Below are 14,940 nucleotides of genomic sequence, written 5' to 3' on the forward strand. Positions count from 1 at the left end.
TATATATATATATATCTCCAGAAGTAGAATTGCTGGGTCATATGGTAATTCTATTTTTAATTTTTTGAGAAACCACCATACTGTTTTCCATAGAGGCTGTAGCATTTTATATTACTACCAACAGTGTAAAATGATTCCAGTTTTTGCATGTCCTCACCAACATTTTATTTTAGTTTTTTTTTGGGTGGTATCCATCCCATTCTAATGGGTGTGAGGTGATTTGCATTTCCCTAATGACAATCTGTCTACCTTTGTTCATTTTTCGTAGTTGGCAGATTTTTTTGGGTGTATTTTGTCTAGGTTTTTTTTTTTTTTTGATATTTTGTCTGTAATCAGTGGGCGAGATAAGCTTTAAGGAGTAACCTTGCCACAGCAGAACTAGAACTAATTATTTTTAATTGTGAACTTTATGTTTTGAGTGATGCATTTGATTGTATTTCTTTAAAAAGTGTTGGACCTTGTTCTGGCAGGCCGTTAAATAATTTAGAGATCATCTTGCCCTTGGACGCTTGTTTTTAAACCTTTGTAGGGTTAATCTTGAGTAGCCTTTACTCTAGGGTTAGTTCAGCCTCAGTACTAAGCCATACCCTTCTCAGCATCTATACTGAATGCTCCATGTTTCCAGCACAATCTCTCCACTCTGGTTGATGGAACTTGAAAAGTTCCCAGCCATAAGTGAACTCTGGGAATCATTTAGCTTACACTTGTCTGGAAATTGTTCTTTTCTTGGCAGCTGTTCTTTAACATTATGGAGTTTCACCCTTGAGGCACACAAATTCGTACTCAGCCAGAAACTCAAAAGGGACTGTCTAAAGTCTTCTGGAACTCCTTCTTTGTGTAGCTTCCTCCTCTATGGTATTACCCCACAACTTCTATTCATCTCAGTTTGCCTGAACTCCAGGCTCTGCCTCCTCAACTCAGTGGCACTGCTGGGCTCTGTTTTGATTTTACTTCCCTGTACCACAGGGATGCTGCTGCTGGGGGTCAATTGGATTGTCTCTCTTCTCTCAGGGATTATTGTCTTGTGCTACCTATTGTCTGATGTCTGAAATTAGTTGTTTTATGTATTTTGTCCTTCTAGTTGTTTATGGTATAAGGGTAAGTCCCAGAGCAGTTACTCCTTTGTGGATAGAAGCAGAAGTCTATGTCTTTATATTTAGCTTTGGCTTTGAGATTATTTCTTCTTGGGCTTCTCATTTAATTTGTATTAATGATCACCCTTCTTTTCAATTCAGCTGCTGAATTTTGGAATTGGAAAATCATGATTAATTCTGAGAAGTCTTTTTTAATGCTGTAATTGAATCTCATGTATTCTTTTTATTTGTGTCATTTATCTTCTTCAGTATTTCTATTTCATTAACAGCTTCTTTTTCTTATATTTTTGTTTTTATTTCTTCATGAGGTGTTTGAATCCCCTTAAATGCATTGTTACTTAAAAAAAATGTACTCATATTTACTGTCAGGGCTCACAGCTTTTGAGGTACTTAGAGTAGTAGTAAACCCATGAGTAGAAGGAGGGACAACAGTGTTTCCTCCTGTGGGTTATTGGTGTATTAACTGGTAATCTGTCAGACTTTTGTCTTGCCAAGATAAAGACCAGAATTTTTAGCATGGTATTTAATGTCCCTGTCATTTCACTAACTCCTCTTGATCTTCACAAATGCATCCTGTGTTGAAGGCACTGTATTTGGAATTCCACATACAAACTAATTTCTTAAGCATCTCTGCTTTTGTAACTACTATTTCTTCTGCCTGGTATACTTTTCTCCACTCTTGTCCTCCCAGTATATTCTCTCTTATTTATATTTTGAGATTCAGCTGAGTAGGGATTTCACCCCAAGAGGAGTAAGGCATGCCTGAGTGGGCTGATCACATTGACAAGGCAGGATCAGAGAGAACACCCATTGGGCAGGTAATTCTGAAGTAGAGAGCTAAATAGTGTCTGTGCTATATATATGTATCATACTAATCATGCTCAAAAGACAAATATAGGCCCTGGGATGTAGGTCTCTTATCATATTTCCAGATGAATACTAATGAGAAATGGAGGAAGGACAGAGGCCTCTTTCCCAATACTTCTGAGAGGCCACATGTTTCATTTCATAGGCCAAGGCAGGAACATGGAAGAGAAAGAGAAAATGGTTCTTCCTACAGTTCTGGTTCCCCACCTCAATACAATTTAGGATTTTTGATACCTGACTTAGAGTTTTCTCTATATTCCAAGTCTTGTCATCAGTCGGGAAACTTGAGTGTCAAAGTCTCATCCAAATATTCTCAACTTCAGTGGTGTTTATCTGCCCTCCAGATCCAAAAACATTTCTTCTCGTCATATATGAAACTTGGACTGCACATATCTGAAATCTTAAACTTCCAATCTTATTCTTTTACAATAATTTCCTGTTTTACTACTTCTTATGCATTTCTACATATTATGCTTCTTTTGGCTCTTGTTGATACTTAAGAATTTTTGACGCTCCATCTTCTTTCAAAGTATCAGCACCCTTCTTGTTATATTATTGTCCAGCCTAGACATCAGGGTATGTGAATTCAACCCTCTTGTCAATACTTTCAGCTCTCTTAGTATTTGTCATTTCACTGTATGCTGTCTTCACAACCTCAAATCAGAAACAAACAACCTGTCTTCTCTATTCCAACAAATGGGTTTCTGGAAAAAATTCACAACCACGAATATTAGTATTAAAAATAATAGAATAGTGCATGTTGTTATTAATAATAGTATCACACACATTTTTTTTTATAATATAAATCCAGCCAATTCTTTAGTGAAACCCAAGTTTTCATGATACTATACCAAGACAAAAGTTACTCCCAAAATTCACATAGAGAATAGTTTATAATGTATTGAAAATATTGTAAAAAATAAGAGTGTTTTAGAACTGTATCACAACATACAATCAACAATATCATATGAAAATTTATCTCCATAAAGATAATTAAAGGGGGCCAGCATAATATGATCTAGTCACATTAGGGTAGTTAGTTTATCTAATTTAATCCATGGAACAATCTTTATATCATTCAGCATTCTTGGTTGCAAATGAGAAGAGCAGCTCTTGTCTAACTTGGAAGCAAAAAAAAAGTATCTGTTGGAAAGGTATCACACAGAATTAATAAAAGTTTGGAGAACAAGGCTTGAAAAAAGGGTGGGAATCAAGAAAGGCAAGGCCCAGAAAAGATCCTATCATAGGAGTAATCTGCTAAGGAAAATTATGTTGCTGCACTTAGGTAGACTCTTGCCCCCATTCCGTGATTCTCACTTCTGCTGCCACCACTGTGGCAAAAGATCTGATTGTCTCTGCATCTTTGCTTCCCTTTGTCACGATGTCATATCAAAGTCCCAGGGTAATAGATTGTCCAATCAATCAAGCCTAGATCACATGTATACTTCCAGCTTCTAGAGCGTGCTCTTCGGTGTTTGTAGGGGGAAGCAGGACCCTGCCTCTTCTCTATCTTGGGATTTCCCCATTATAAGAGGGGTATTTCTATGTTAAGCTGACAAAAATAGCAAATGTCCACTCTATCTTTCAAGCAGTCCTCCTTAAATATTGTTTATCTTGGCCAAGATTTTGATCGGTATTGGACAGCATGAGTTCAAGATTGTATTTGCTGACAACTACCTGGAGTGCTGCTAGTCTATGTTGCCAATTAAATAAAGACCCATATGCTTTAACAGACAGTTGAATTGGGAGTAGGATTGATATCCTCTTGTGAAATTTGAGTTGCCTAATATAGACACTCGGCTGACTAGAAGGCCACCCCCGGTGCAAGGCAAGCTGTGGGAGTACTCATAGGCATGGCCAAGAATCCGCTTTTAAAAATGATTATGATTTTCTCCAATGTACAGACAAAGGGAATATTTATGCCCCATGTAGCAAAACCATAATAATATTAGCCTGGAACATTTTAAGAAATTATAACCGATGCCTCCTTAGCCATAAATATAAATTCAGTAAGGTCCCATAGAACAGAATACCTAGCTTTGAAAATTGCTACTGAGTATTGCTACTATCTGGTACATTTTTAACCGAAGAAGATATTTGAGAAATGTACTTGAGGATAACTGAAAAAGGAAACTTTCATGGCATTTTTTCTTTTGAAAAATGTGGATATGAAAAAAATTCTATGTTAAAATTTAATTTGAAGAGATAACATGCTCATGTGGTTCAAAAATGGTATGGAGTATGAAATCTCCTTCTACCCCATTTGTCCAGTGATCTCTCCGCATCATTTTTAACCACTTAAATTGGTTTTTGTATTTCCTTCCAGAGTTACTTTTATACAAATACAAGCAATATGTTTGCGTAGTCTCGTTTACCCTCATTTAAAAAACACACAAGTGGGCTTCCCTGGTGGCGCAGTGGTTAAGAAAATGCCTGCCAATGCAGGGGACATGGGTTTGAGCCCTGGTCCAGGAAGATCCCACATGCCACGTAATAACTAAGCCTGTGTGCCGCAACTACTGAGGCTGCAAGCCTAGAGCCCGTGCTCTGCAACAAGAGAAGCCACCGCAATGAGAAACCCGTGCACCGCAACAAAGAGTAAGCCCTGCTCACTGCAACTAGAGAAAAGCCCGTGTGCAGCAACGAAGACCCAGCACAGACAAAAATAAGTAAATTAAAAAAAAAAAAGTTTGCCATCTAAAAAAAAGAAAAAAAACACAAGTAATAAACTATATTCACTTTTCTGTACTTAAAAAAAAGTAGATATTGAAATCTTTCCATAGAAGTAGAAAACTTTCTCATTCTTTTTCTGTTAGATAATATTCCATTATGTAGATGTACCATAATTTTAAAAAACTAGTCCTTTATTGAAGGAGATTTGAGTTGTTCCCTATCTTTTGCTGTTACATACAATGCTATAATGAGTCAACTTGTACATAAATTATTTTGCACATGTCTAAGTTTATACGTAGGCTATATACCCAGAAGTGGAATTGTTGGGTCAAAGGGTATATGCATTTGTAACTCTGATAAATATTAATGAATCATACTGCTTTGTTCTTCTACCAGTGTTACCTGAGATTACCTGTTTTCCTACAGTCTAACAGTGGTTTTATTACACTTTTGAAATTTAAAAAAATCTGAGAGTGAAAATGGTATCTGAGTATAGTTTTAGTTTACTTAATTGGTTCATTTTGCTTTGAGTGCAGTTGAGAATCTTTCCTATATTTGAAAACTATTTATATTTCCTTTCCTTGGACGTAATTGATCTTATCTTTTGCTCTTTTTGCTATTCAGTATTGGTTTTTTCAATTTTTATGAACTCTATATGAATTTCTGAGATTAACACTTTGTTTATGATATGAGTTGCAAGTACTTTTTAACTGGTTTGTAATTGCCTAATGACTTTACCTATGGTGTTTTTTGCACTATTTGGAAGATTGACTTTTTATTTTAATTTCTCCTATGGTTTCTGGATTTTGAGTCATGGTACTATTATGGCTTGTGGATTTAAATCACGCTCGATTTTATTTTATTTATTTTTAATTGAAATATTGTTGACATATAATATTATATTAGTTTCAGGTGTACCACATGGTGATTTGACATTTGTGTACATTATGAAATGATCACCATAAATCTAGTAACCATATGTTCCCATGTAAAGTTTTTACAATATAATTGACCATATTCCTTATGCTGATATTACATCCCCATGGCTTATTTATTTTATATTGGAGGTTTGTACCTATTAATCTCCTTCACCTGTTTTGCCCTACCCCCACCCCTCTCCCCTCTGGCAACCACCCATTCGTTCTGTGTATCTATAAATCTGTTTTCATTTTGTTTGGTTTTTTAGATTCCACAAATAAGTAAGATTACATGGTATTTGTTTGACTTATTTCCCTTAGCATAATATCCCTAGATCCTTAGTATAATATCCCTAGATCCATCCATGTTGTCATAAATGGTAAGATTTCACTTTTTATGGCTAATATTTCATTGTATATATACACTACATCTTCTTTATCTATTCATCTATTGATGGACACAGGTTGCCTGACTATCTTTGCTATTGTAAATAATGCTGCAGTGAACACTGAGGTGCATGTATCTTCTTGAAATAGTGTTTTGTTTTCTTTAGTAAATACCTAGAAGTGAAATTGCTGGATCATATGGCACTTCTACTTTAATTGTTTGAGGAAACTTCATAATGTTCTCCATAGTGGCAGCACCAATTTACAGTTCCACTAACAGTGCATGAGGATTCCGTTTTCTCCACATTCTTGCCAACATTTGTTGTTGTCTTTTTAGTGATTGCCATTCTGACAGATGTGAGGTGGTATCACATTGTGGTTTCGATTTGCATTTCCCTGATGATTAGTGAGGTTGACCATCTTTTAAGGTATCTGTTGGCCATCTGTATGTCTTCTTTTGAAAAATGTCTTTTGAGGTCCTCTGCCTATCTTTTAATTGAGTTGTTTGTTTTTGATGTTAAGTTGTATGAGTTCTTTATATATTTTGAATATTAACCCATTGTTGGATATATTGTTTGTAAATACATTCTCCCATTCAGTAGGCTGCCTTTTTAGTTTGTTGTTAGTTTTCGTCACTGTGCAAAACCTTTTTAGTTTGATGTAGTCCCAACTGTTTATTTTTGCTTTTGTTCCCCTTACCTGAGGAGACAGATCCAAAACAAATATTGCTAATACCAATGTCAAAGAGTATACTGCCTATGTTTTCTTCTAGGATTTTTATGATTTCAGGTCTTACACTTATGTTTTTAAACCATTTTGAATTTTTTTTGTATATGGCATGAGAAAGTAGTACAGTTGATTCTTTTGCATGTAGCTGTCCGGTTTTCCCAGCACCATTTATTGAAGAGACTATCTTTTCCCTATTGTATATTCTTGCCTCCTTTGTCATGGATTAACTGCCCATATAAATGTGGGTTCATTTCTGGGCTCTCTATTCTGTTCCATTGATTTATGTGTTTGTTTTTGTGTCAATACCATAATGTTTTGATTGCTGTTGCTTTGTATTTGTATAGTATAGTTTAAAATCAGGAAGCATGATACCTTCAGCTTTGTTGTTCTTTCTCAAGATTGCTTTGACAATTCGGCGTCTTTTGTGTTCCCATACAAATTTTAGAATTATTTGTTCTAGTTCTCTGAAAAAATGCCTTTGGTATTTTGATAGGGATTGCATTGAATCTGTAGATTACTTTGTGTTGTATGATCATTTCTTCTAATCCATGAGCATGGTATATCTTTTCACTTATTTCTGTTGTCTTCAGTTGCTTTCATCAATGTCTTATTATTTTCAGAGTACAATTCTTTTACCTCTTTGGTTAGATTTATTCCTAGGTATTTTATTCTTTTTGATGTAATTGTAAATGAGATAGTTTCTTAATTTCTCTTTCTCAGAGTTTGTTATTAGTGTATAAAAATGCAACAGATTTCTAAATATTAATTTTGTATCCTGCAACTTTACTGAATTCATTTGTTAGAACTAATAGTTTTTTGCTGGAGACTTTAGGGTTTCTATATATAGTATCATGTCATCTACATATGGTGACAGTTTTATTTATTCCTTTCCAGCTTGGGTTCATATCTTTTTTTCTTCCTTTGATTGCTGTGGCTAGGACTTCCAATACTGTGTTGACTAAAAGTGGTGAAAATGGGCATCCTTATCTTGCTCCTGATCTTAGAGGAAATGCTTTCAGCTTTTCACCATTGAGTATGATGTTGGTTGTGGGTTTGTCATATATGGCCTTTATTATATTGAGATATACTCCCTCTATATCCACTCTGTTGAGGATTTTTATCATAAATAGATGTTGAATTTTGTAATTTTGTCAAAAGCTTTTCTGCATCTATTGAGATGATCATATGATTTTTATTCTTCGGTTTATTAATGTGGTGTATCACATTGATTGATTTGTGGATATTGAACCATCTTTGCTTTCATGGGTAAATCCCTCTTGATCATGGTGTATGATCCTTTTAATGTATTGTTGAATTTGGTTTGCTAATGTTTTTTGAGGATGTTTACATCTATGTCTCTCAGTGATTTTTCTTTTTTGGTGGTGTCTTCATCTGGTTCTGGAATCAGGGTGATGCTGGCCTAGTAAAATGAGTTTGGAAGTGTTCCTTCTTCTTCAGTTGTTTGGACTAGTTTGAGAAGGTTAGGTATTAACTCTTCTAGAATTGTTTTGTAGAATTCACCTGTGATGTGCTCTGGTCCTGGGCTTTTGTTTTCTGGGAGTTTTTTTCATTACTGATTCAGTTTCATCACTGGTAATAGGTCTCTTCAGATTGTCTATTTCTTACTGATGCAGTTTGGGATGTTGTATGTTGCAGGGGATTTATCCACTTCTTGTAGGTTGTTCATTTTATTGGCATAAAATTGTTTGTAGTAATCTCTTATGATCCTTTGTATTTCTGTGGGCTATGTGCACCCTTTTGTTGTGGTGGGGCTCACGACTATGGGCGTGCTGGTAGGCAAGGCTGGCCCTTGGCCCACTTGGCAGTGAGGTCCTGCCTCGTGGTGGCTACAGGCCCACTGGAGGGTGGGATAAGTTTCCTGTGTGGTGGGCTGCATGACCCAGGTTGATACAGGGCTGCTGCTGGCCTGCTGGTAGATGGGGCAGGGTCCCTGAATTCTCTCTGCATGGCCCAGGGCAGGAGAGCTTGGGGCTGGTGCCAGCCCACTGGTGGGTGGGTAAGCCCCCCATACTAACATGGGGCTAGTCAGCACCAGTGTCATTGCAGTAGGACAAGCTCCCCAAAATAGCTGCCACCAATATCTCCATCCTTAGGGGATGTCCCAGTTGGCTCCTGCCTCCTCTAGGAGGCTCTCCAAGATCAGCAAGTAGGTCTGATCCAGGCACTTTTCAAATTACTGCCTCTGCACTGGGACTCTGGAACTTGGAGCATGTGAAATTTTGTGCACACGCTTTAAAAGCTGGAGTCTCTGTTTCCTGTAGCCCCCTGGCTCTCCTGAGTGTAAGCTCCTCTGGTTTTTGAAGCCAGACATTCTGGAGCATCATCTTCTTGGTGAAGGACTTCTAGGCAGGGGAGCCTGATGTTGGGCTTGGATCTCTTGCTCCTTGGGGTGGACCTCTACTATTGTGATATTCCTCCTGCTTGTGGGTCACCAACCTGGGGGTGTGGGTCCTGACTATACTGTTCCCTCCTACCTATTTCATTGTGGTTCCTTCTTTATGGCTTTAGTTGTAGAAAATCTTTTCTGCTAGTCTTCAGGTTGTTCTTATAGATAGTTAGTTGCTCTGTAAGTAGTTGTAATTTTGGTGTGTCTGTGGGAAGAGGTGAGTTCATGGTCTTCCTACTCTGCCATCTTAGTTACATCCATTATTGATCAATTTTAAATTTATGCTGGCAAACAGTGTGAGGTATGGATACATTTTTTCCAGGTGATCAGCTTCTCCCAAGACTGTTGAATAGTCCATCTTGTCCCTTCTAGCTTTAGATGCCACATTTGAAATATACTAAGTTATTACATTAACTAATATTATACTAAAAATTAGTATATTTAGTAAAATATACTAAATTATTCTATTTTTATGGATTTATGTCTGGAATTTTCATTGATTTTTTGTCTTTTTATGCACTGTCTTTTTAAAATTATTGAGGTATTTTATTTGGGTAATGCTAATAGCTATATTGAATAAAACTCAATTAAAGTGGTTTAACACAGTAGAAGTCTGTATCTCACTCTTGTAACAGCTCAGTAAAGTTAGCTCTGGTCAGTGTTTGGCTTTCCTCTATTCAGAGCTTATATTTCCCAAGTATTCAATTTCCAAGTGCATATATATACATTTTTTCTAAGTATTCAGTTTAAATCATTTGCATTTTTATATAATTGCATTGGCTAGCACATTCAGTCCATGTTAAAAAACAGTGGTGATAGTAGCTTACTTCTTCATGACTATAATGTCAATACTTTTAATGTTTCCTATAAAACATGATTAGGGATTTGGGGCCACAATAGAAATATTTTATCATATTCAGGACGTATCTATCTATTTATATCTTGTGCAGTTTTTTTCTTTAATCAAAAAATAGAGTTTTTAAATCCTCTTCAGCACCTTGGAGATAAATTTTTTTGTTAGGAGAACTACTAATAAAATTTATATATTAATAGCTTTGAACTATTATTGCATTTATGAAATAAATCCCACTTGGTCATTTCCAATCATCCCTGCACTTCTGGAGGAAATTTTACTAAGTTTTATGTATTCATCTTTCAGTGTGCTGTTAGATTATGTTTAGCAACATTTTACTTAAGATTTTTACATAAATTTTAAAAAATGATATTGATTTGTGGTTTCTTCTTTTGTGAAGTCTTTGTCAGGCTTGGTATTACTGTTATTGTTTCCTACAAATACATGGAAATGCAGCTGGGCAGTTTAAGTAGCATTGGGAACATCTTTCTTTAACATTTTTATAAACTTCTTGGAAACTATTGTTCTTTTGTGGGAGTTTGGATGGGTGGCTTGCTCTTTAGTAGTTTCCCCAATTGCTTCTATGGAAGTTGGTCTGCTAAGATTTTCTATATTTTTAGGTTCAGTTTCGGTATATTATATTTGAATACATAGTATTATCGTTATAGTTCTCTAAAACTTTTGCTATTTTAGTTTTTTTTCTTTGACCTGACAGTTATTGTGCAGAGAGTTAAAAAATTTCCAGGTGGAAGAGTCTCTTTATTTTCTGATTTTGTTAATTTCCAATGGTATTACATAGTGATCAGACTGTTGCCTGTTTTATTTCTGTTTTCTGGAATTTATAGATAGAATGTAAAAGCAATGACAATCCAGGTATCCTCTATAAGGCCAGATATTAGCTATATTTTCTCTCTAAACTACAGCAGCTTGAGATCTTTTTTTTTTTTGCTCCTTATTGAAACTCCTGAAATGAATAGTATATGCTTCCTTAACTGTCATTCACTCACGAACCACTACAGTCTGGCTTCCAGCTTTAATCACACTCTTGTTATGATTACTAGTAATTCTTACTTATTATTTTCAGTTAATGTCTTACATGGCCTCTCTGTAGCTTTTGACAATGCTGACTACTGTGTCTTGTCTTGGTTTTCATGATAGTTTAGCATCCTGATTTTCTTCTCACCACTCTGACTTCTGAAATTTTCTTCGTGATTTCTCTTCTCTTTGTTCCTGATCCTCAGGAATAAAAATTATATATATTTAGTTATCTTCTTTTTGTAATCTTCTTGGGAGAGCTCACCTATCCCTATGGCTTTAATTTCTATCTTAAAATAGCTCAAGGCCTTTGATCTTCACAAATTCATAAAATAGCTACAGCTTTAGCATAGCATACAAAATTTTAAATATCTGGCCTTTTCATTGCTTTTGGAAAAATTATATATGCTCACTGTAAATAATTTTAAAACTATGGGAAAGTATAAAAATTAAAGTAAAAAATAGCCTAAATTCCACTATTCAGAAATTATCATTATTAACATTAGGCAAATATTATTCCAGATAACTTTCTTTGTGTAGAACTTTGTGCAGATATCTTTCTTTCTAAATGCAAAACTGTATATATATATATATACACACACACTCACATACATATATATACACACACATATATATATATATATATATATATATGTATATATATATAGGCAGAACTGTAGATATTAAGAAATAATGTAGGTTGGTAGATATAAAAAATAGTTTAATAAAAGTGGATCATTTTGTAGATTCTATTTTTAAAAAACTATTAATTTTCACTTTATATGAATTTATTAGAAGTAAAAGGGACTGAGTTTAAAGTTAAGCTATTCTGAACTTCAGCTAAATGCCTGTTTACCACAGGATTTATTTCTTTTAAGATTCTCTTACGATTAAAAAGTATTGTGAAAAACTAAGAAGTTGGAGAATTTTGTTTCATTAAATGAACGTTTTAATTTTAGACAGAGTTGATTGACACTCTGCTATGAAAAGTGAGAATAATAGGTTTCTTTTACATCCTTGTGGCTTACCACCCTCCAACTTTTATGTTATATTATTATTGCTACATTGTCTATGTTTATAATATCCACAATCTATTAACTATAACTCCTGCAGTTATTCTGTTTTCTTTATTAGTTCTATATATAAATGAATTCACTGTTTACCACCAGCCTTGTTTATTTTTAAATTTTTTTATTTGGTTAATCTCTTAGGTCGCTGATTAGCAAGATAGAGTTACGGCTTTTGTAATCTCTGTGTTCTTTAACATTTGAAGATGTCTGACTCTTATCTTTGTATTTGAATGACATCTTGACTCTTGTATTTGTCAAAGTTCATAATTGCTGGCAATGGAATCCACTTTAGCGAGTTTAAGTAGGAAAGAATTATTAAGCTCACAAAATTAGTGGGAGAGCAGAGATAGTAGATTCTATGCTGAGCTTTGTTGCAGGTTGAGTTCTCTGGAAGTAGGCAGAGTTTGGAGAATAAAATGCTTATTAGGGGTTAACACACAAGGTAAAGGGGAGGAAGTGGGATTGTGCAGAGTAAGAAGTCCAACTGCTTATGGAGATCAAATAAAGCCTTATCTCATTGGAGACCTGTATCTACCACAATTCACCCTTAACACTATTCAGATTCGCTTCCCCATATATGTTTGGGAAGTAGCTCCATTAGGATTCTGATGGTCCTTTCTTCCTGAGGAGAAACTTAGAAGAGGGAGGTTAGGAGGACAAGCTACAGTATCTGTCACTGCAGTTGGTCTCTGTGCTGCGAATGATACTCATTGTTTCCTTCCTCCATTATCCAGTTTAGATTTCTCTAACCCTCACTGGCTACTCTGTTGGCCTCGAGGGCTCATTTAGTGTCATGAGCCAGGCCTTGATGGGTCTGAGACCCTGATCTCCATGCCCTTCTTAGGTCAAGGTTGCTGTAACTGTCTATTTATAGTCACAATCTGGCAAGGGAGTACTAAGAGGTTCCCAAGAGCATTGTCTGTGCTCCACTGGTGTTCCTCCCTGCCACAATACGTAACAGTAGTCCTACCTCCTTCTGATGACCAGGATCATTACCCCTTCCAAGATGATGATTTTTCTTCTTGCCTACTGGAATAAGGATCCCAAAGATGCCCAGGTTACAACCATAGCTTATAATACAGTGGGATTCTTGCTGTATCTCGTGGTGAAAGTGTGCCTACTTTGAGGATCAGGACCTCTAGTTCTTCAGATTCCAAAGCTGAAGTGATGGGAAACACAAAGTCCTCCAGTGGGCCATTAGTAGTAATGGTAAATAGAGCCGCGCTTGCTTCTGCCTTTTAGTTTCCAGGCCATATACTTTTTCTTTTCGGGACATTGTTCTGCATAATGGTCTTTGATCTAGTAAGTACTGTGCCTGAAGCGTGACACTCCATTCTTGAAAAGTACTGTCTCTGATGTTCTAGCTGTGGCTTCACCAGGCCATTTCAGTGCTCTCTCAGGCTGGTTACTCTTGGACAGTATGCTACGTGATATGACTATGGGGTCCCATGATCATAGGCACATTCCTGCACCCCTTTGCTGATAATTGGGTCCCATGGTGTGATATCATATTACCTGGGATCCTGTGCCAGTGGATCAAACATGCCATAGGCCCTTAGTTAGTATGCTGGACAAGGCCCTGCATGCAGGACAAGGCCCTGCATGCAGGAAAGGCAAAGCTATGCCTGGAATATGTATCTATTTCAGTGAAAATGAACTACTGGCCCCCTTCAAGGTTGGAAAGGGCCCAATGTAGTTAACTTGCTTTGAAGAGGCTGGTTGCTCTCCTAGAGGAATGTTGTTGTAACAGGGACTTGGCATTGTTCTTTGTTGTTGGCAGGTTGGATATTTAGTGGTTGCACTAGCTATGTGGCATTAATGTGACCTTTGTGCCAGATCTGGGGTGGTTGGTAACAGAGACTTGATGACATCAACTGACAAAGTCATTCTGTATACTTGGTTGTTTTGTGCCTCTTCTGTGGTAGATGCTATCTGATGATTATTAACATGTGATACAAAGATCTTCATATTTTGTACCCACTCCCATATATCCATATTTCTGTTCCTCAGACCTCCTTATTGTTGAACTTCCAACCTTTTTACTTTTAGGCACCTGACCAGCCAGCTAATCCATTCACCCATGCCCATAAATTTGTATATATTTCAACTTTGGGCTTCTTTTCCACACAGAGTAGATAAACAGTAGCACTGCCTAAATCTCTGCTGATTGTGAGGATTTTTCCACACTGCTCTCTTTGTAGGCAGCCCTTGAGTGGTGCTGTAGCACAGCTGCCATCTATTTTTGCCTATTGAGCTGTTCCATCCATAAACTAAGAGGCTTTTCCCTCTTCCTTTAACTGGTTTTACGGGATCTCCCTTATGGGCACAAACTCATACCTGTGAGTTGAGGGAGGGGCGCTGATACAAGAGTAGTAAATGCCATGGGGGTCTGGACTACTTGTTCATGAAGGCTACTTGTGCCCTCTGGTTCTGCTTGTGCTTTATTCTAAAAGTACCTCTTCCATCTTATGACGGATTGTTGCTGGACTCACCTGCAACAATCTTAGGTCTGATTGGACTCAGTGCATGATAGCACATTTAGCCACATAATCACTTGGTGTTCCATAAACAGGCGTTTCATCCCTACCAGGGCCAAGTAGTACACAGGTGTTGATTTTCAAAGACATATAATTCTTTAAGGCAGTTGGTAAGGACTTCCTCCAGTATTCCAAGGGACTTCAATTTCTCCCACTTGAGACTACCACAAATGCCATATGGCATCTTTTCCTACCACTGATACTTCCAACACCATGGGATGTGTTGGATTGTATGCACCAAACAGCAGAGCTGCTTGAACTGCAGCCCTTCCTTGCTCTGGGCCCCACTCAAAACTGTCATGAAGCATATGGGTAGAAGCAGTATTCCTAAAGTGCGGAATATGTTAGCTCCAGAACCTGAAGAGACCCAC

This window comes from Balaenoptera ricei, chromosome 7 (genome assembly GCF_028023285.1).
Source record: "Balaenoptera ricei isolate mBalRic1 chromosome 7, mBalRic1.hap2, whole genome shotgun sequence".
NCBI classification, from domain to species: Eukaryota; Metazoa; Chordata; class Mammalia; order Artiodactyla; family Balaenopteridae; genus Balaenoptera; species Balaenoptera ricei.